Consider the following 21,344-nt stretch of genomic DNA (forward strand, 5'->3'; position numbering starts at 1 on the left):
GATCCAACTAGGATGCTGTCCCTAATCCCTATGCAGGTCCACGTGCAGGTGCAGACACAGGTGACATTGATAGAGGTACTGACATGGATATAGATCAAGATCGATAGACCCAGACTCGGGCGTTGGAGTAGACTGGGATGTGGATAGTGTTTCTAAGTGTCTTTATCTCTCAGTCACCTCCATCTTCACCTTCTGATGGAACAGAACCTTCTGTTGGTTTTGAGTCAGTAGCTGATGAGTCTTAGTCCTGAACTTATCTGGGCTCTCTGTGCTCTTTCTGTTCCCCAAACATTGCCTGCCCTTTAGCTCTGCAGCTCTTCACACCTCCCAGCTCAGGTCTACACATGTGGGCCCCTCCCCCGGCTGCCTGTGGCTCTGACTCTGCCCTTTCTGTGAATATTAATATCCTTCAAACCTCCTCCAGGCCACTCCCATTTCTGGATGTTCTCACCCACTCTGTGGCCTCAATCTCCTTTTCTCCATGAGAACTGAGCCCCTCTCTACCCTGTTTCCTCCTGTCTTAGCCATCACCTTGCTGTCTGTCCATACAGATCTGATTTAGTTGTCTGACACTCGGTATGTCCAGAATTAAAGTCACTTCCTCCTCTAAGTTCTACAAACAGGGCCCTTGCAGGAATGCTCTTATTTCAGAAGATGAGACCATGCAGTTGTTCAAACCAGTGATGTAGGAAGATGCTGCAACCCTTGTTCTCACACCCTCTCATCCGATCAGTACACAGCTTTGTCCCCTACCCTTCTACAGAGTTGTACAATTATACAACTGTATACTACCAGCTGTCATCGATCTCAGACAGACAGCACAGATGCTCCTATCCAGCCCTTCCTCAAGTCTTGCTTCACTTTAATACTGAGCAAATCCTGTGCCTGTGTGCGACTTCCTTCCCATCATCCTCTTCTTTGCTCCAGTGACTCACTTCTCTCGCAAATCCCTATGTGCCAGCCACTGTTGAAAGTGTGTTCCTATTATTACTCCACTGGATTCTCAAAATAACCTAGGAGGTGGTAGTGACCTTTGTAAGAAAATGGGGAAACGAAGGGTGTTTCTTTCTCTTCCATGATGAACAAGGGACAAGGGCATCTGCACACTGTTCCCTGCTCACAGCCTCTCAGGGTGAATTCCAGTGCACCAGTCACACCTAAACACCGATTCCACCTGCTTTACAATGGCACAAGGAGCCCCCAGTCACACCAACAGTTTCCAAGACCCTGTACAAGAGAGTCTTCTAACAGCCTCTATGCCTTGACTGAAAAGAGGCAACCTGAGTGCAGGACCATGTCACTTTTTCTCAAGTATATCTGTCACATTTAGCATAATATTGGCACATAAGAGCACTTGGTAAATAGTTCCTTAAAAATATAAATAAACATGACCATATAAAGAACATGAGTCTCAAAAGTGTGGGGGAATATACTTTAAATAATTTTGCAAATGTATGAAAGTTTATTTTTGTTCATGAATGCATATAAAATATTTAAGCAGAAGTATGTAGTTCAGTGATGTTATGAAAATGAATTACATGTATACATATAAATCACCAAATATTTGTAATTTTGATTCATATATGTAGGAATTGGAACACAGGAATCCATGCCTTCACTATGGTTACCTTCACTATTGCTAAGTCTCTAGATTTTAGAGTTTTACAATCTTAGGGATCACCTTACCCTAGCTTCATTCAATCTAGATTTTTAAAAATCAAAACATACAAACAAAAAACCTGGCACAGAGTAGTTAGTGATCTCTGTTACCCCAACTATTGGCAGACAAGGAAGCAGAAACCTTTATATTCCTGATACAGGTGTGTGTATTATCTTCATTATTTATTTCTATATATTTTGCTTTTGGTCAAAAGACAAAGAATTACGTCAAATAAAATATCTGTGTTATTATCTAAGCATTATGAACTCAGTAGAGAAAAACTGAAAATATAGAAAGATTACAAAGAGGAAAACTACACATCATTCTTTTACCTTGAGGAAATTCTCAGAGCTATTTTGTCATGTTTCATACTGGTTTTTTTTACTTTCAATATATTATCACAATTTATATTTTCTCAGTCTGAGTATTTATTTTTCACTTAATACTATGATAATAATCCCCAGCTTATTAAATCATTTGTAAGCATAATTTTTATGTCTGTGTACTGTTCCATCACATCAACCCAAGGTCATTGTCATGAACACACTCTAATTCTAAAGGTGTATCAGTGCTTATAGGAGTTATTGTCCTGCTATATTCAATGTAATATTTAGATGATGGTAATATAATTTCCTTGGGGTCAGTTTATGAGGTGGAAGCACCATGTCCAAGTTCCTAGATGTTCTGAGTTTCCTTGCTGTGAGTCCACACCGATTCCCCTCATGCTTGCACCAATTTATAAAATTGGTTGCTTAAGAGAACTCTCATCCTTCACCTTAAATAAAAAATGTCCCACAATGTGCTCTAAAGCTTCATTTAGCAAAATTTAAACAGGCTGTCTATAGACCGTGGCTCATGTCTGGACTGCCATTCTGTTGGATTTTGTTTCAATCACTCTTAATAAATAATTGGAGCATTTTGGAAAGAAATTATCGTCCAATAAATAAGCTTCTCCCTGCATGGGAAGAAAATTGGCCTTGAGTCCTTTCCTTCTCTCCTGTCTCATTGTATGGAACTCACACACTTTCTATGTTTCTATCCTGGGAAGGAGCCTGCTTTCCCGTCCTCTGGCTACTTCTCCCTGCTATCTATTTTTGGAAATGTCAGAGTGCAAGAAATTTAACACTAAGGATTCTAGAAATTCGTCTTCAGATTTCTCTCGCTCTCTCTTAAGATTAGGAAACTGAACATCTTCAGAACTAAAGTATTGTAATATTACCTGCCACCCAGGGGTATCGCCAGAGAAATTTGTATACGCATAGTAAAGAGAGGCTTAGAATGGTGACCAAAACAGGAAGATTTTGTAACTAAAGCATATAAGTAACATCCACTTCTGTGTGTTTGTGTTTGTGTTTTTTTTTTTTTAATCTCTTTCCTAATGTTTGAGGCTTTTCAAATGAGAACGTTGTGGTGGAAATTTTAAGATTTTCCTCTTTCAAGACTATAGGAATTGAGGATAGCCCAGTAAAGATAGCACTAATTTGTGGTGCACCCATTAGTGGTCCCATTTTCTGAGCTCTCAGAGGCCTTTCTGCATTATTGCTCATTCATGAGTGTTTGAGACACTCAGGAGACAAATCTCTGGTTAGAGCATGGTTACTTGTCCACTGCTCTGAAGGTAGGCAGCAAATCTAGACCACAGAGCAGAAATATATGGTCTGATTGATCAAATCCTTTACACCATTGGAAGTGATGACAAACACCTGCCCACATTGTTGACTTAAGGCTGTTATAAGACTGTACCTGAGAGCTTTGCCTGTCCCCTGAAAACAACCTTTTTCTGATGAGATTTACCCAGTTGAAAACTCTAAATACAGAATATGAAGAAGAAATGCGTTGCAAAGGGGCTCTTTCCACCATCCTTCCTGATATGCCATCATTCTATCTTGCTTCACTCTGTCAGGAAGGAAAGGGAACAGCCCAAATGAACATGACAAGTTCAGCCAGATCTGGTCCACAAGAATCTTGAAGAATTAACAAGAATCAGAGACTGTTGCACGAATTGACCATCTTAATCCTATTTTCATAGCTATTTGGCCCAATGAATATTGAGTTGTTCTCTGGTCTGAAAAGGTGTAATTACTCCCTGTAATAATATTAACGGAAGAGAAAGTCTTCCATTCCAAACATGAGGGAAATCCACACCACACATGTTTTCTTATATTCCCTCTTCTCAAGGCAGTGAAAAGAAACTGAGCGATGTAAGAAGTCAGAGTTTTGCTTAGCTTAGGGCTTTTCTTCCAGGTGACAAGCCTTTGTTCCCTGCTTGGAAGAGCTCTAATTATACCCTCTCCAAGTCAGGGCTGCAGTCAGAGGGAGCCATGCAAATGCCAGGTGCCTGTTCTCTTCTCATCTGTCTCCCTGTAAGTACATCACTTTCAGAAAGGATGGGGGCTCTTTGCAGTTAAAAACACCCTTTCTTCCCCTCTCTCTCTCTTACCAGTTTTTCTCCAACTCTCATTCCTGTTTAGAGGGCAGACTCTGATGTCATATTGATTATTTGCTAGTATGTGCAATAAATGAGTTCAGAAATGGGTGAGGAGGATGCTGAATTGACTATGAAACTAATGCTGGTGCAGATGCAATCCAAGAGCAGACCCTGGGAGCTTGTCTGGGAACGCCACTGCCTGTACTACCAAGCCTCCTATCTAGGCCAGCAGGACACAGCTTAGAATGCAATCCAAGCACTCCAGGACATCAGAACCAATATGAAAGAGACGCAGCCTAAAGGAGCCCTTCTCCATTTGGACCGTTACAGGACTCTGATTTGTGCTTTTTAATTAAGAGGTTATTCTAATAACATTTTAAATGCAAAGATATCCAATAACAATGTTTTAGTGTCATCCCAGTTGTTGGACTAATCAGGAAAAAATATGGAAAGGCACTCTAACAGTTAGGCCTAACACAAGTCTCCTTACAAGCTCTTTCCAAGTGTGGAGTCAGACTGCAAGTTGTGGCAGGGACATTACCCGAAAGGATTTCACTTCTTGGAAGAGAATCAACTCTTCAACACTCCATGGAATGACAAAGATAGGAACTCCCTGGGGCTTTCTTAAAACTCAACACAAAAGAGAAAATGAGATAAATTTAAAAAGCTTTGTGTTTTTCCATAAAATTCCATGAAATAAAAATTCTGCATAGAAAGTGATGACTCATTTTATAGAGGTAAAATAGTCAAATGATTAAAATTAGTAGGAATTATTAATTATGCCAGAATTTGATATTTGCCTGTACATAAAAATTTTTCCTGTTTAGAGCATCTACTTAGATAATAGATAACTTTTTACATATACTGCAAACAGTATTTAAACTATATTTGAGAATTAGGGAGCAATACATATTTTCAGTAACCTTCTAAACAATTAACACATTTTTGAGTAAACACAGTGTCATAATTATCAAATGTTCAAATTGTGACCTTCTATGAATAGTATTTTAATGTGTCAGTTCCTTTAATGACACAGTATATGAAAAATGACATTAACCTTCTCTTGACCACAAAACTTACTTTCTTGATTTTTATTTTAACAGCTACATTGTCCCTTTCAATTAAGAGTCACATTTCAATATATTCCTAAAAATTCAAACAATCTTTACATCACTGTGATATTATCAACTGTGATAATTTCCATAAATCTTTGTGTAAGTGATCACTTTTGAAATTAAGTATTTTCATTAACGGGCAGGTATATCTCATCCTGAACTGCCCTAATTCCTTAGCCTTGAAGTACTGTATTGAGAAGACATCAAATCACATTTACAAGTAAAATGCAGGGGACATTAGATCCCAAGACTCCTTAAATACCTATTAGAGATTGCCTTTTTCCTTGGTGGTATCAGACCAGCCATCTTCCATTAACAAAATTATGTTTTACATAAAATAATTTAGCCAACCAAGGATCCTGAGCTAAACAGAAGGCAGTATGATAGGGCTTCTTTCTAGTTGTATGATCTTTTAAACATTTGTCTGCTTCATGAAATCACATGCAAGTGTATTTATATATGTATATAACATCATACATATGTATATAATATCATATATATATATATATATATATATATATATATATATATATACGGAAAACAGAAAGTGTTCAGTTTTCTTGCAAACTGATGACTTCTTGGAAATCACTGACAACATGGAATGCTGTGAAGAAAGAACTCGGTCTTTTAGGATGTGCAGGAGACATAGTCTCTCACACCCGAGTGCTGGTTCCTGAGCTCCTGGAAGCTTGCTGGGGAAGCTGCCATGCAGGAGGGCAAAAGCAGCCACCACTGTGCCACTGTGGCCCCGGGCAGAGCAGCCACACAGACTCTTGCACCACTCCAGATGTGGCCCTTTGCTGCATGACGGCATCCCGTAACTGAAGCTTAGAGAAGGAAATTCATGCAGTGGTTTTTTCATGTTCATTTTGCATTCTGTGAATCGGATTTTCTTTGCAAATATCTGTAAAGAAAAAGCAATTGGAAATACACTCCATTTTTAATGCAATGTGAGTAGATCCGAAAAAGATGACTACCCACTGTGATTACAATTCGGATAGACCACCAAAAATGTAAAATGTCATGCAATTTTGGACCATTTTACCTTAATTTTCTTTTTCCTGGAAGCTAAATTACTAAAGGATGACTCTAATTAGAGTAGGCTAGTTAGAGAAAGCAAATAGCATATTTGTCATTTAGTTCTGCTGCTGTAGGAGGTGAACAACTTCATTCATTGACAACTCAAAAGGAGATATGGGAAAACAAAGAAAAGCAGAGAAAGGGAAAGAGGAGGACCTTCACCATGACCATGGTGGTAGGGAGAAGGAGAGAGTAAAGAAAGAAGAAAGGTGAATAGAAGGAAAAGAGAAAGGAAGAAAGATTTCTACTTGATAAATCTGCACTTAAACATTGAAGTTCTTTAATTTTTAAAGTAGCAAAAAAATACTAAGACTCCAAAGGAATTTTCTGCATATCAGACCCACACAGGTAGAGTTGGACAAGGATTGAATATTTCATTCTCTCAGCACACCGTATAGCATGAGGAAGCTAAGACAGAGAGGTTGAGCAACTAGGATCACCTAGCTATCAAGCTGTAGAGCTGGAGTTACCACCAGACATTCTAGCCTCACCGCCAGATCCTAACCTCTGAGACTGGCTGTTTGTCCTGGCTGTTCATTAAGGCTGTGAGCAGATCATCTCCTGTTGCCCACATGTGATTGTGCACGTGTGTGTGCACGTGTGAGCAATTGAGTGTATGGCAGTGTCTCTAACCTAAAATTTCCATACAACCTTCAGTATCGTCAAAACTCAATAAAGATAGGGGAAATGAGCACATGTATGATTGCCATGTACTAAAATGAGTGAATGCCAAAAGTTGATTTTAGAGTACTCTTGGAAAATAATTTTTAAGCATTTTTCTCATCCCATCTATTAGCCATATTACCGTTATTATTTCTATGCTTCCTGTGTTTAGATTATTATATTAGTTTGGGGACTGCAAATTACCAAGTTTATACTTTCTAGTTCAATGTGTCACACACAGTGGGCACAAAACAAATATTGGCCAAATTAATTAAGTTGACTTTCACTCTGCAGAGCACTGTAATCCATTGTTCATTTTGGAAGCGTTGAAATGAAGGGAAGGCTTGTTTTGCAAGCTTGGTATTAATGGGAATTCTGGTCTACCTTCAATCATCAGTTAAATTCACACTCAAGCTCTCTTTTTCCCAAGTGCTGTATGTGTAGAAGAGAGATAGCTAAGTTCAGCCAGAAGTTTCCTAAAGACTCCATGGACTGGAGTGGCCCTGAGAGAATAAGCAATGAGATGTACAATGGACCATAATTTAGGGAGAAGAGACACTGGGAGGACAACTTGTGACGTCAGATGCAGATAAAAGCCAAACATAAGTGCAGATGGCAAAGTTTGGAAAACCTCCCGTTGAGAAAAGTTTCCTCGTTGTCAGTTCACTGCCTCTTGCAGTGGCAGTGCACAGATAAGTGGACCATGTCTTATGTCCACCCCACATTTTTATTGGATCCATTAGTGCACAGATTACGATCTTAAGTGTTTGCTTTAAACACAGCACTTCTTAAGGACATAAATGCAAGGAAATAGCATGATGTCCTGAGATGTCAAAGGCTGCTATTAACTAGATAAAGCTTGTCCCAGCACTTATTAGTCCAGGCTTGTCTCCTGGCAAGTCTCAGACCTCAGCATGAGAAAAACTGAACTCTTCTCACCTCTGTTTGATTTCCAAGTCAAGCAGGGTTTACGTGTAAGCCCTCTGGCATCTTCTGAAGTGAGGGGTCTGTACCATCTTGAGAGCTAAAACAAGACAGGTCTTTAAGTTGATTGGGCTGCCGGAATGGGGGAGAATGTGTGCGTGTGTGACTGTGTGTGTCCATGTGTATATGCGTGTGACCTCATGGAACTGTACCTGGTGTTTCTGTGTCAGGAGACCTCAGCATCTATCACACAAATAGACACATGCAGAGTTGGTGCATTTCATTATCAAAATGATGTTGACAAACTGAAAAGCACAGAGAAGAGAAGCAAAATGATAAAGAAGCTACAAGGATTGATTTATGAGAAAGAAGAAGAACCACAGATAATAGCGAATTGCATTTTGTCTGTCTTTGGTCATGCTTGCAGAGAATTCTAAACATGGATGCTGGCAGAAGAACACAGAGGGAAAAGAGTCTGGGAAACCATGAAAGACTGACGCTCAATGATTGTGAAAACTTAGGAAAGAGTTCCCTGGTTAGGTAAAGTGAGGACACGTCACATTTCATGCTATGACTCATAAAATAATGAATGCATTTCTGGAAGCCTTGTAAAAGATCCACTACAGAATATTATCTAAGATAAAACCAATGAGCAATACATTCACATAGCAAAAAGCCTATAGAAAAATGCACAGGTGGTTTATGCAAACCCTAGTGCCGGTTAGAACGTGATCTCTATGGAGATTAGAACCTTCCACATGACATGTGAGAGGGGAACTCTCAGCAGACAGCATGCTGGGTCGCTATGGGCAGTGGGGAAAACAGTACTGGTTTCCCTTTCTGTGCACTTGGCTCCACTCATTATTATAAGCGTAACTGTGACAGTCTGACCCCTGGGAATAAAGTAAGGATGAATTGTGGCTTCATATTTGCTGATACTGGGAACAAAGAAAAGCCAGGTCACCTATTTAAGTGCAATGTCACACTACACATGTGTTTATGTTTAATGGAAATTTCTGATGCTTTGCAATAATTTATCATAACTTTTCTCCAAAAAGGTTTACTTTTTCTGTATTTTCAGATCTCTTCCTGTGAGTTAGCTCAGTTGCAAACTGGCTTTTTTGGGTCAGGTACCCACTGACTGCATCTAAGCATGACAGGACTGGTGACAATTTCCTAATCGCAGTAGGTAGTGTGTGGATATGTGCGTGTCTGTGTGTGTATGCACCTGCAGCAACGCCAGGGATTCTCTTTGCCACTAAGCTCCTTGAAAACGGATTTTATGTGTTCTCTACCGAATCATGTGCAAAAGTGTGTATGTGTGTTATCTTTTTCAAGGACTAAAGAGTACAGCATGATTCAAGGTGATACGTTATAACCTGGAGACCATGGACTGCTGTAAGTGTTGGAAATCCTGATATTTTGATTAACATACCTATTAAAATAAAAAAAAAAACTGACCACATAAGGCAAGTATGGGAGTATAATAAACAAGAGAGAAAGCAGATTTTGTCCTTACAGCTAACAGGAAAATCACCACTAAAATACCCTCCGATGGTTTTTTTTCAAATAATAACTTAACTTTTGGTTAGAAGAAATATGAGTGAGACCCTACAATTAGCATAAAACATCTTCTCTGTGAAAATACCCATGTTTCAATAACCCTTTCAGAGAGAAATCGAAATTAATTTCATACATTGCAATGCTTTTCAGTTTCACAGGTGAAGTTTCTCCTTCCCATTTTTGTGGGAAGTGGAGTCCGGAGGAGTCGCCAGCATCTGATCTACACAGGGAATGGTGGGGTTTTTGTCATTTCCTTTTTCTTTCGTACTTTTATAAAAGTAACCACAAATGTCTCCTCCGATTTCACTTGAGTTCTCTGTGAATGAAGAGCATTTCTTCAGCAGTCAAAGGAATCCTGAGCTCTCCTCTCCTGGGTGTGTCAGTATTTTCAGGTTTCCTCTCTCACTTCTTGCTGGATCCCAGTGAGCCCTGTCCACCTCCCTGTGTCCGTCCACTCAGCCCATTTTCCTCCCAGGTGATAGAGGGATGAAGCTGTTCCTAAAACAGTGACTAGGGAGGACTTTTTTTTCTCGATATATAAGCCCAATATACAAGGGCTATCGATCAACTGTATTTTTTCTTAGGCACTGTCACCACCCTGCTTATGCTGGTAAAAAGGGAATATTTGAGAACTGCTTTTCCAAACATAAGTCTAAACAATTACCAAGTACTGAAGTCTGTCATCCAGGAGCATCTACCTCTGATTTTGGCAAATCTCACCCTTTCAAAGCAAGCAGACTGTACAGAACTCGCTGGACAGTTACCTGCAGGGCTCTTGGAGAAAGAATATTTGTTCTTAAGGCCAGGTTAACAAAGGTCACATGCCCAAAGGTTAGACATCAGAGGTTGGCTTCCCTTCTGCCCACCCTCACACACTCATCGATCACACACACTTGTGACACACGACACAATAACACTATATCTTATTATTCATAGTCACTTCATCTTACCACCAGAAAGTGAGATCAAGACTCCTGGAAGACTTTCCTTCCATGTGTCTGAGAAGGAAAACACAGCATCTTCAGCATTTTCCTCTCTACCGTTTGCTTAATTGCTCTGAGACAGAGGGGAAAGGGAACATGCCTGTCTCCCAAGGGGATGACCTGTGGGGTGACCTGCCTGGGACACCTGTCTGCTCCTCACCTGAAGTGCTACGACTGGGGTGGGCAGGCGATGGCTAAGCTATCCCTCCCCAAGAGAGAAGATGACCACAAGGCTGTGGTCACTGCTCCCTCTGAGCCCTGAAGTGGCCTGAACAAAGGCAGCTGTGCAGCCTCTCAGAAGGAAGTGCTGTGGTTCCACAGCAGAGTCCCACAGCAGCAGGTGGCAGCATTGTCAAGGTCGGCAGCCAGGCCGTGCTCACAGGACGTGTGTCCTGCAGAAAGTTTCCCAGCAGAAGGTACTTTGACCTTTTGTGAATTTATTGTCACATCTTGAGGGTTCCATTGTTTGCTTGTGACCGAATCTAGTAATTAGCAGCTCCCGCACTTGGAGCTGACTTGTCTGACTTACACGTCTACTCCTTGTGTTGACTGCACCACAGACCTGAATTCTTTCACCTTGAATTTGCCAGGCTGAGGTCTTGAGACTGCAGAGAAAAAGCTGCCATCTCTCACAGCTTATGAAAACATCAAAATCAGAAACAAACGACAAAGCAGAGTGGAAGGGAGATGAGACGAGGAAAGTAAGTGGTAGGCAGCAATGTTAAGAATATGATAAAGACCATACAGTTTGGGAACATTATTTTCTCTCTCTTTTTCTTCTTTCTTTTTTTTTTGCTTTTTAGTAGTGATGGAGATGAAAGGAACTTTGCACCATTTTTCATCCAACTCGCGGTAATGTTCAACACACAGTCTGCTGTGAACAGGGATTTGAGTTTCACTTCACTTAAGGCAAAGAACAACCAGGATCTAGGGCATCACTGAGGCAAAACAAGGTCTGCAGATTTCAGGAGCAAAGTGAAAGAAAACAAGGTGATTTTCCTCCTTTCACCCTGGGTCCTGGACCTGAGACCCACGGAAAATGGAGACAAGATCAGAAGAATGTGTGCCCAGCCTCAGCTCGCTCTCACCACTGGGGAAGGAACTCAGTGGCTGCAGGGCGAGGCAGGCTGGCTTACCTTCAGCTGTGACCCAGTTAGGCCTGGCTGTCCCATTATACATGTGACATAAAACACTGCTTTTTCTCTCTCTCTCATTGTTTTTGTGCCTGTGCTAACGTACACATAGGACATTTGCAGTCCTGATTAAACCGTTCCTGTCTTGACAGCCCAGCCACGCACACATTCTCTTTGCCCGTGCGTGCATGTGTGCACACACACCCTCCTTGCCCTCTCCAACTGGTAAATTACCAGTGATTGCTTACATTACTTAATAGTTCACAAGAAGACGCCTTCCGTCACGGGCACATCCAGCTGCCATAATGGAGGCCCGAAATTGACACGCCACACAGTGGATGCATGTTCTGTTTAAAATGATGCCAGGGTGAAGTTCCCGGATTCATTAAATCGGGCAGAGTTGCTCATTAAACGTGTAGATTGACAGTCAGAACTAACTGTCATTTGTGGCTTCCTTACAGCCCCTTACCAAATAATGTGGTTTTTTTTGCACAGGTGCTATTATATTTAGAATAAAATTGGGTAACTGTGACTATTCAGTGGTCGGTAGATGCTTGCTTTGTATAAAAACAGAATGCTATTTCTTCCTTTGTCGTTTTGCTATGAGAAGGAGAACTCCAAGAATAGTTAAACACAGACAGGAGGGAAGTCGCTAATGGTTCCAGTTGAGATAAACTGGTCCCATGCTGCCTGAGATGTATTAGATATTAATTAAATTAAACAGCCACAAACTGCTAGGGCTTTCCACTTCCTTACCATTTAATTCAGGCATGCATTTCATCTCAACTACATTCAATAAATCCTTTATGGAAAAATTTTAATATCAATGTTGAGGAAGGGTCCAAAATTAACATCTCCTCGTGCTTGGAAAAGTGATTTGATGAAGGAAAAGTATGCAGTCATTACAAAAATACCATTTCTCCTCAAAGAGCTGAGGCCCCTAGGTAACACTGTTTTGCATCTTAACATAAAATGTGTAATGCAGAACCTTCTGGTATTAACAGATAGCACCAGAGTACTTACTCTGCCCTGGGCAGTTCGCAGATACAAGATAGTCATGCCATGAGGGATGCAAAGAAAAAATTTCTCCCCTAAATGCAGGAAAGTGATCACCCAAGAGCAGAAATTCTGGAAGTCAGGGTGAAATTCCATCTAGGGGCAAAGGTGCTTTCCTGAATTGAAAAAAAAAACAAAAAAAACCAGGCATGGATATGTAGCTAGGTACATATATTTTCATACTAAAAAATGTATGGGAATGTTGGAAAAAGCTGCAGGAAATATTCTTCAAACAAACAAAAAAACCCTGCAATTTTCCAGGGACCAACCGGAAGGGCTTATTCATTACTTAGAGATCTTTTACTAAGAAAAGGCATACACGAATTGATGTCCTGTTGGGGTTCACTTCCTATTTTTGCACTTCCTTGAATGTGTTCTTTATTAGAAGAAGCTAGAAGAGGGGCTCTCTCTGTGCAAAGCTTTCTTCCCCTTATGCTTCTGCCTTCTAGATGAGCGTTTCAATTGACAACGCCGATTTTCAGCACACAGTCTCTGTCAGGAGCTGGGATTTCTCTCTTAAGGTAGATCGTCTAAGGCCCCTGGAGCGACTATGAATTTGAAAGCACTTTGTCTGAAAAGGTTTTTCTCATTCTTTTTTTCTCATTCTTTCACAGGGAGAATTTATTTCAGAGGGTTGCTTTGTACCCTTAGTGTATAAATACAGAGAGATATAGATACAGAGAGGAAGATACAGAGACAGATAGAGACACATGGTGGTGTCACCTGCTCTCTGATTTGTGTGTCTGCTTCTGTCTCACTCTTCCCCCAAGGCAGGTAGAAGTATTCTGGTGCTTTCTGTGCATCGGTGACTACCTTTGTCAAGCGTTTTAAAAAATAAATGATTAGAAATGTTTGAAAAACATTTCACCTTTGTCCTTGGATCTTAAACTCTTTCTTGAACACTATTTCTGAGAACAGCATAGACGAGTGTAACGTGAAGTCTTAAATCAACAGTATCTTCCTGATCTTGTCATTCTTAATTCTGTAAGTCAAGCCAAGATCAAAAACAATACCCTCCTTTAATTATGTAAAAAAGTTTTCAATTCATGTTGCAAGAAGAACCCAGAATACCTAAAAGTATGGTAGATAAGTGAACTTGGCAAAAGATAATTATTTAGAAGGATGGGACTAACTCCCTGGGAAATGCTTCAGTTTGACTCAAAGGAGGTGGAAAAGCAAACTTGTCTACACAACTTCTCATGATTTTGAGCTTATAATGGATGTTCTTTGGAATGCAGTCTACAAGAAACAGCTAAGAAGGAAATTAAATATTTTCCATATAGCTTCATGAAACATTGTAATTTTTATTTGCATATTCAATAGGGTATGAGACTAATATGTGGGATAATACTGACATATTTAATTGCTGGGAAAAATAGATTATTCACCAAGTAGCTGGGAAAAATAGATTGTTCACCTACTTAGCATACCTAAGTAGGTATATAATAAAATTAATCCTTAAGCTTTAATTTTTTAATAGTTGTTTTTGTGCAGTGTATATTCTCTGCTCATAATGAATTAAACTAGAAACCCATATCTAGTTTATCTGTACAATTCCTCCAAATTTGAAAAATAAACAATTTTCTTCTAAACAATTTAGATGTAAAAGAAGCAATGCTTGGTAAATTGAAACATCTTTTTCAAATGACCTACAATTTAAAAGCATTCTCTAAAAATGTATGAGGTGTAGATAAAGCAATGCATTGAGGGAAATTTATAGCAATAAAGAATTAAATTAAAAGAAAGAAAGGCATCAAATAAATCGCTAAAACATTTAAATTAAAAACCAGGGAATAAATGAAAATTAATTTGAATTAAACCTGAGGAAGGACATAGCACACACAGCTATGTGTTCTGGAAAAGAAGAGATGGTATGCTTCCATGCCAGAAATAAGCAGATGGTATCACTAAGTGTTATGCTGATAATAAGGAATATTACTGAATATTATTACTCATTATTACTATTATTACTAAACATTATATGGCATAATTTAAGCAGACTTATTGACTGATACAAACTATCAAGTCTCATTCAAGAAGAAATAAATGACTTGAAAGGTATAATCCTGTTAAATAAGTTAATTTCTGGTTTAAAATAGTCCTATAAACAGAATTATGGGCCACATTTTCTTTAATGGTAAATTCTATCGAGCATTTGATGAAGAAGTAATATCAATGCTGTGTAATCTATTCTAGAAAAGATAACATAGAGAAAACTTCTGAACTTATTTGGAGTCCAGTATCATTCTAATGTCAAAACTAAAAAAGAGATGTTAAAAGAAAAAAGATACGTAGACTAATTATCCTTATGAATATAGTCACAAAATAGTTACTAAAATGTAAGCAAATCAGTCAAGTTAAGCAAGCTACATAAAAAGTATAATGAATCAGAAGCCACAAATTTGTTTCGACATTGTAAATTAGACAACAGAGTTGATTAGTCAACATACCAGAGGAGTTAAAACCATGTAATTATCTTCTTAGGTGCAGAAACAATTGGCAAATTCAATAGCCACTGCTGACTAAAACTCAGCATACCTGCAAAATAAGAGATAAAACCTACAAAAAACCCCAGCTAAAACCATACTTAATGGTGAAAGACTGATGCACCCTCCAATATTATTATTAAAGCAAGGATATTCTCCTGCACCATTCCTGTTCATACTGATTTTAATGTTCTATTGATGTTGCAACAAACCACCATAGACTCAGTTGTTCAAAGTCATCTGTAGTTACTCTCTTGTATATCTGTGGGTCAGAAGTAAAGCACAGACTCACTGAGCTGAAACAGGTTTCTGCAGGATTGTGCTCCCCCTGGAGCCACTGGGCAGAATCCATTGCCTGTTTCTTCAGTTTTTTGGCAGAATGCAGTTATGGGACAGAGACCCCCGTTTTCACACTGGCTTTATATTGAAGGCTGTTTCCACATTATTGGTAGGCCATCCCCCCTCTTATCCCACGCCCTCCTTCCTCCAAGTTCAAAGCTGCCAATGGTTGGCCCCAGTCCCTCTCACACATTGGATCCATTCTCCTTTTAATCTCTTCTCATTTTTGTTATGTTGAAAGAATTCCTTTGACCTTTAATGGCTCGTGTTACCTCATGTGGCTTAGGTCCAGTTCGAAAATCTAGGATAATCTCTTTACTCAAGGCCCCTGTTCCTAACCGCATCTGCAAAGTTCATTTAACACACTGTGTTCAGAACTTCTGAGGACTAGAGTGTGATTGTTTCTCTGGAAGGCTGGCATTATTCTATCTACCGAATATCCCAGTGGAGAAATTCCCCAACAAAATAAGACAAGAAAAAAAATCAGATGTACAGAAGAATAAAAAGAAGAAAGAAAATTGTCTCTGTTGCTACTCAGAAATCCAAAGCAGCTACACAAACACTGTAAGGTAGGATTTGTGTGTTATACAGAACATCAATATACAAAAAGAAAAATGTAATTTTCTATACTCTCAATGCACAATTGAATACTGATTTTTTTTAAAGAAAGCACAAATTTTTAATAAGACCAAAAAAATTGAGGGATGATAGACCTTAGAAAATTTTTTCAATCCCAACTGTGAACATTGAAAAGAGAAGTCAAAGAACTAACGCAGTTCTAAAAAGAGACAGTGTTCATACACTGGAAGTCAAGTTTTCTTCAATTATTTGTTGATTCTCCTGAATTTTGATTTAGAGATTCAAAAAATTCTAAAGAAAAATTATTTTTGTTGAAATTAACAGCCAACACTATAATTTGTGTAGACCTACAATATTTGCAAAATTGGAGTATCCGAAAGTGTACGACAAAACAATGAATGAGAAGAACATTTTCTTTAGAGTCACAAAGAAGTTTCCAGAAGCCACAAACTCTAAAGGCTTTCATTTACTCTGTCATGGAGAGAGACAGCTTCCTGTCTGTGATCCATCCTACAAATGTGTTTTTCTGCAATGAAGATGATTTGCAATTACATTTTTAAATGTTACATTTTTGGACCAGGAGAAATTAATCCAAGAGTTGTGATCTATCCAGACAAAATGGTTGCGTTTAGCACAGAAAAACTAAGGGATTTTTCTCCTTTAGATTCCATATATAGAAATTAGCAAATGTAGAACTTCCACCAATTACCATGAAAGCTAAACCCTCAAAATTAATCATAAAACTGGAATGTATGGAACTAAGACAATAATGAAGAATTAGGGTGACTAAACATAATGAAATTTTTCACAATACACAAACAAGGCAAACTGTAGCTTGTAAGAAGAGGAAAATAATATAATCTTATGACTAGGTCATCCTGTAAAGTAGAATATTAAGATCTTTATAAAGACATTTAACATAATAGTGATAAGGCTAAGGAAGAGTATTATTAACTAAAATTGAAGTTGATGGATAACTTGGAAGATGTAAAAAAATATATGGTAGCCTAATTGCTATGTATAGGGGGAGCTCAGGTGCTGCCTGAGTGATTAAAGGATGGAAAGTCCTCTGTGAAGTCACAAACACGACCAATAGAATAACAGTAAATTGAAAGATTTCCTCAATATCAGATAGAAGTATTTGTAAAAAACATACAAAGAAAACTAAACATAAAGAACCTTAAAAATTCTGTGATAACAGAATGACACATAAAACAATATTACAAAAGTATGTCCATAGTTCTTATATTAATGAATGTCAATGAACACATTTAAAAATTCAAGCACAAAATAAAACCCAGTGTATGGTATTTAGTAGGACATGTTTCAAACAATCTGATTCTATAAAGATTGAAAAAAAAGAATTCAATATTCATATCAGATAAAATAAGCAGAAAGTTTGATAAAACTATGAAGCAAGATAAAAAATTATAAAAACGTCCCGTGGACAAACAAGGTTGTGAACATCTGTGCATAGAATGATAAAGTAGCCATGTTAACAGGGCACGGAGTACAGGAGTTACAAGAAGTGCTGCGGTAGTGGTCATTTCAGTCCATTCTTCCTTATCCATGGAAACCAAGACTTAAATAAAAAATGTATAAAGTACTAGCAAATAATTAATAAAAATTATCTGTCTTATATAGAACAAAAGCTAAATCCTGAAAGTAGACCAGGCACATCTTTTGGTGTGATTGCAATCTTCACCGGGCATAAATAAAGCATCAGAATTTGCAAAGCTCCTTGTGTTTCACGGTGGAGTATACACTGACTTTTAGACAGAATGGGCACATTTTATCAATGCGAAGTGGCCATCTGTTCTCGATATATTTATTTTTCTAAAATCATGAATGGTTGTTGAATGTTTCCAAATGCCGGCCAACGTCTATGGAGATGAACATAAAGTATTTTCCTTAGATCTTTTAATGGTATGGGTTAGAGCAAAGGATTTCCTAAAATCAACGGTCTTTGCATCTAGAGGAAGGCACAGCTGATTATTAAATTATTAACTTTTAAAAATGCTCTTTGAGTATATTTGCTCAGTTCTTATGTGGGTTTTGCACTGATGTCCGTAAGTGAGATTGCTGACACATTTGTGTAAGCAGTCATGCTTTTCTATCATCATCTTCAATCTTACCAACACCTTTAACAATAGCCAATGCACTTAGGTAAGAAAAGCAGTTAGAGCTGCAGAACTAGGAAGACTTGAGATAACTCAACCATCATACAATGATGACAGCTTCCTAAAATGCAAAAAAATAAGGGAGTTGGCAGAATTGTTGCGAACACTATCGCAATTTAGAAATCCCACAAGGAGACATGTGCATTTTCCCACAGAGGGGAAGCCCCCATTTAAAATAACAAACTCCAAATATCACACAGTGAGAAATGAATTTAAGAGGAAAAAAGCAACATCTACTTGAAGTAAACTATCAAACATGACTGAAGAACACAAAATCACTGAACACATGAAAAGACTGACTGATTAGTTGAATAAACAATTGCCTATAATTTGGCAAAGGGTGTATGTCTCAAATGGTAGAGTACATGCCTAGCATGCACAAGGTCCTAGATTACTAATACATCAAAAGAAAAAAAAAAGAAAGCCTATAATTTAATTTATAAATCTAATATAATGCCAATAAAATGTCAACAGGTATTTTGGTAGAGTAAGAATTAAGGCTCACTGGAAAGATTTAGAAATACCACAGAGAAAAAGCAATGGAAGATGAACAATCCTACCAGATCTAAAAACTTAATAAAATTTGCATTGCTAAAACAGTGCGGGGTTGGGGTGTGAAGAGGTATTCCAAAGGGAATGTGTGGCTAGGCACAGGAACTGAGTTTAATCAATGTGAGAATTAAAAAGAGAGAAGGGTAAAGTCAATCTTTTCAAAAGCAGCGTTGGAATTGATCTATGGAAGTGTTAATGTCACTATCATTCTTCACACTGTGCCCTAGGAAAATTTCAGTTTTTCAGAGATTTTAACTATAAAAGCTATCCCAATAAAGAACCTGACTACCTGGATAAATTACCTTATAATCTGGAAAGCCTGACTCAAATTGGGAAGCCATAAAAGAAAATGTGGCTCAAAAACTGCAAAAGCCAAAATCTTCTGTAGGAACCAGAAAAGAAAAAAGAAAAGCATAAAAACAACAACAAAAAAACCCAGAACAAACAAACAAACAAAAAAACCAAGGTAGAATACTATTTTCAATGTAAATTACCAGCCAAACACTCCCCTGTTAATATGTATAGTTCTTTAAATTGATAAGCAAAAACCCAACAACCAATAGGGATGTAGACAAAAAAAGATGAAGAGAGATTTCACAGGAAGGAAAACTCAAGCATAATAAAAAATACTCAACCTTACGAAGGAGAATGCACCCAAAACGCCACCGAAATGTCACTCTGTGCCCCTCATATTGAAACAACTGAGAAGCTTAATGACACATGCTTATGTTGAAGTAGCATGGAAGAAAGCTGTTCTTATTCACTCGACTATTGCAGCCTCTGTGGAGGGCAGTCTGGTGTCACCTATTAAAATTATAAGAGCCTATAGATTTTGATTCAGCGGTTCCAGTTCTTGGAATTTATTTTAGACATTACCCTCGCACAACTCGAAAAGCATGTATAGATGAGATCATGCACTACAGAATTTTTTAGTAACAGAGTAGAGGCAAGTCAATAGTTATCAACAGGGTTGAGGTGAATCACATAATAGACTACATAAGTCAATATATACATACGACAGAATACTACACAGAAAAGAAAGAAAAAGACAACACCAATGATGTTCAAGGATCAGAACACAGTATTGCTAAAGTGCTCACATCTCCCAGAGACATCTGCAGTTCTGGGGAAATCCTTGTCAAAATTGCAAGAGAGTTTTTTTTTTTTTTCATAACTAGAAAAAGATCTTAAAATCCACGTGGTATCTCGAGGGATCCAGAATAACCAAACAATGTTGAAAAAGAAGAACAAATCTAGAGGCTGCCTGCCTTCTAATTTCAAATTGCATGACCTAAACTGCAAAACGAGAAAGAAAACAGGTGAAAAGCTTCATCATTGGAGTTGGCAAATGTTTCTTTGGTATGACATCAAAAGCACAGGAAACAAAAATAAAAATAGACAGATGGGACTACATCAAACTTAACGTCTTCTGCACTTCAAAGAAAACAAGAGTGAAGAGGTAATTTACCAAGGAAGAAAAGACATTTCCAAGGAAGAAAAGCATATATCTGATAAGAAGTAATGTCCAGACTCTAGAAAGAACTCCTACACCTCCACCACCACCACAAAACCAAATCACCTCATTAGACAGTGGGAAATAGACTTGAATAGACATTTCTCCAAAGATACAATACGCCAACAAGTATATGAATAGATTCTTTTTTTTGGCGGTACTAGAGTTTGAATTCAGAGCCTCAATGCTTGCTAAGCAGGCGCTTTACCACTTGAGCCACTCCACCAGCCCTGTGTTGTGTTGGGTTTTTTCTTTTTCTCTTTTGAGAAGACTCTCTTGAACTATTTCCCAGGATGGCTTTAAACCGTGATCCTCCTGATCTCTGCTTTCTGAGTAGCTAGGATCACAGGTGGGAGTCACTGGTGCCTACCTATGAAAAGATTTTTTAACATCACTAACTGTTAAAGGAATGCAAGTCAAATCTAAGAGGAAACATCAACCCACACTAATTAGGGTGGCTACTGTCAATAAAGAACGGATGGATAAAAAGTAACTGGTGTTAGCAAGGCTATGGAGGAGCTGGACACTGTGCATGTCTGTGGTGGTGAAAGTAGAGCAGCTGTCATGGAAAATACCATAAAGATTTCTTAAAAAATGGAACATAGAATCCTTACCAACAATTCCTCTATGGGGTATGTAAGGATGGAAAAGAACTGAGAGCAAGAAGTTGAAAAGTTATTTGTACACCTGTGTTCATTATGACATTAGTCACAACAGTGAAGAGGTTGAAGCAATCCACGTGTCTGCAGATGGGTGGATGGACAAAGAAAACGTGGTGTAAGTAGGCAACAGAGCATGCTTGAGCCTTAAAGGAAGGAGACCCTGCCACCAGCTGCAACCTGGGTGAACTTTGAGAACACTGCCTAACTGAAATAAACCAGTCACGAAGGACAAAGACTGTGTGATTCCATCCTACATGAGGTGCTTAAATTTGTCTCACTCAAAGAAACACAAAGTAAAGTGGTGACTGCCAGCAGCTGTTTAGAGGACAAAATCGGAAGTTGTTTAATAATAGTGAAAAAGTTGCAGGCTGCAAGATGAAAAGTTCTACATATCTGTGACACAACAGTGTCAATGCATTAAGCACTAC

General features: G+C 38.4%; 1 long non-coding RNA gene across 1 annotated transcript; it reads right to left on the minus strand.

Moving 5' to 3' along the window:
* Positions 1-2,441: 2,441 nt before the first annotated feature.
* Positions 2,442-15,476, minus strand: LOC141424238 (uncharacterized). Its single transcript, XR_012449253.1, has 3 exons — positions 15,384-15,476; positions 7,886-7,970; positions 2,442-6,107 (listed from the first exon to the last, which is right to left on the minus strand). It is a non-coding gene; the product is annotated as an uncharacterized lncRNA (long non-coding RNA).
* Positions 15,477-21,344: the final 5,868 nt, after the last annotated feature.

Source organism: Castor canadensis, chromosome 6 (genome assembly GCF_047511655.1).
Source record: "Castor canadensis chromosome 6, mCasCan1.hap1v2, whole genome shotgun sequence".
Classification (NCBI taxonomy): Eukaryota; Metazoa; Chordata; class Mammalia; order Rodentia; family Castoridae; genus Castor; species Castor canadensis.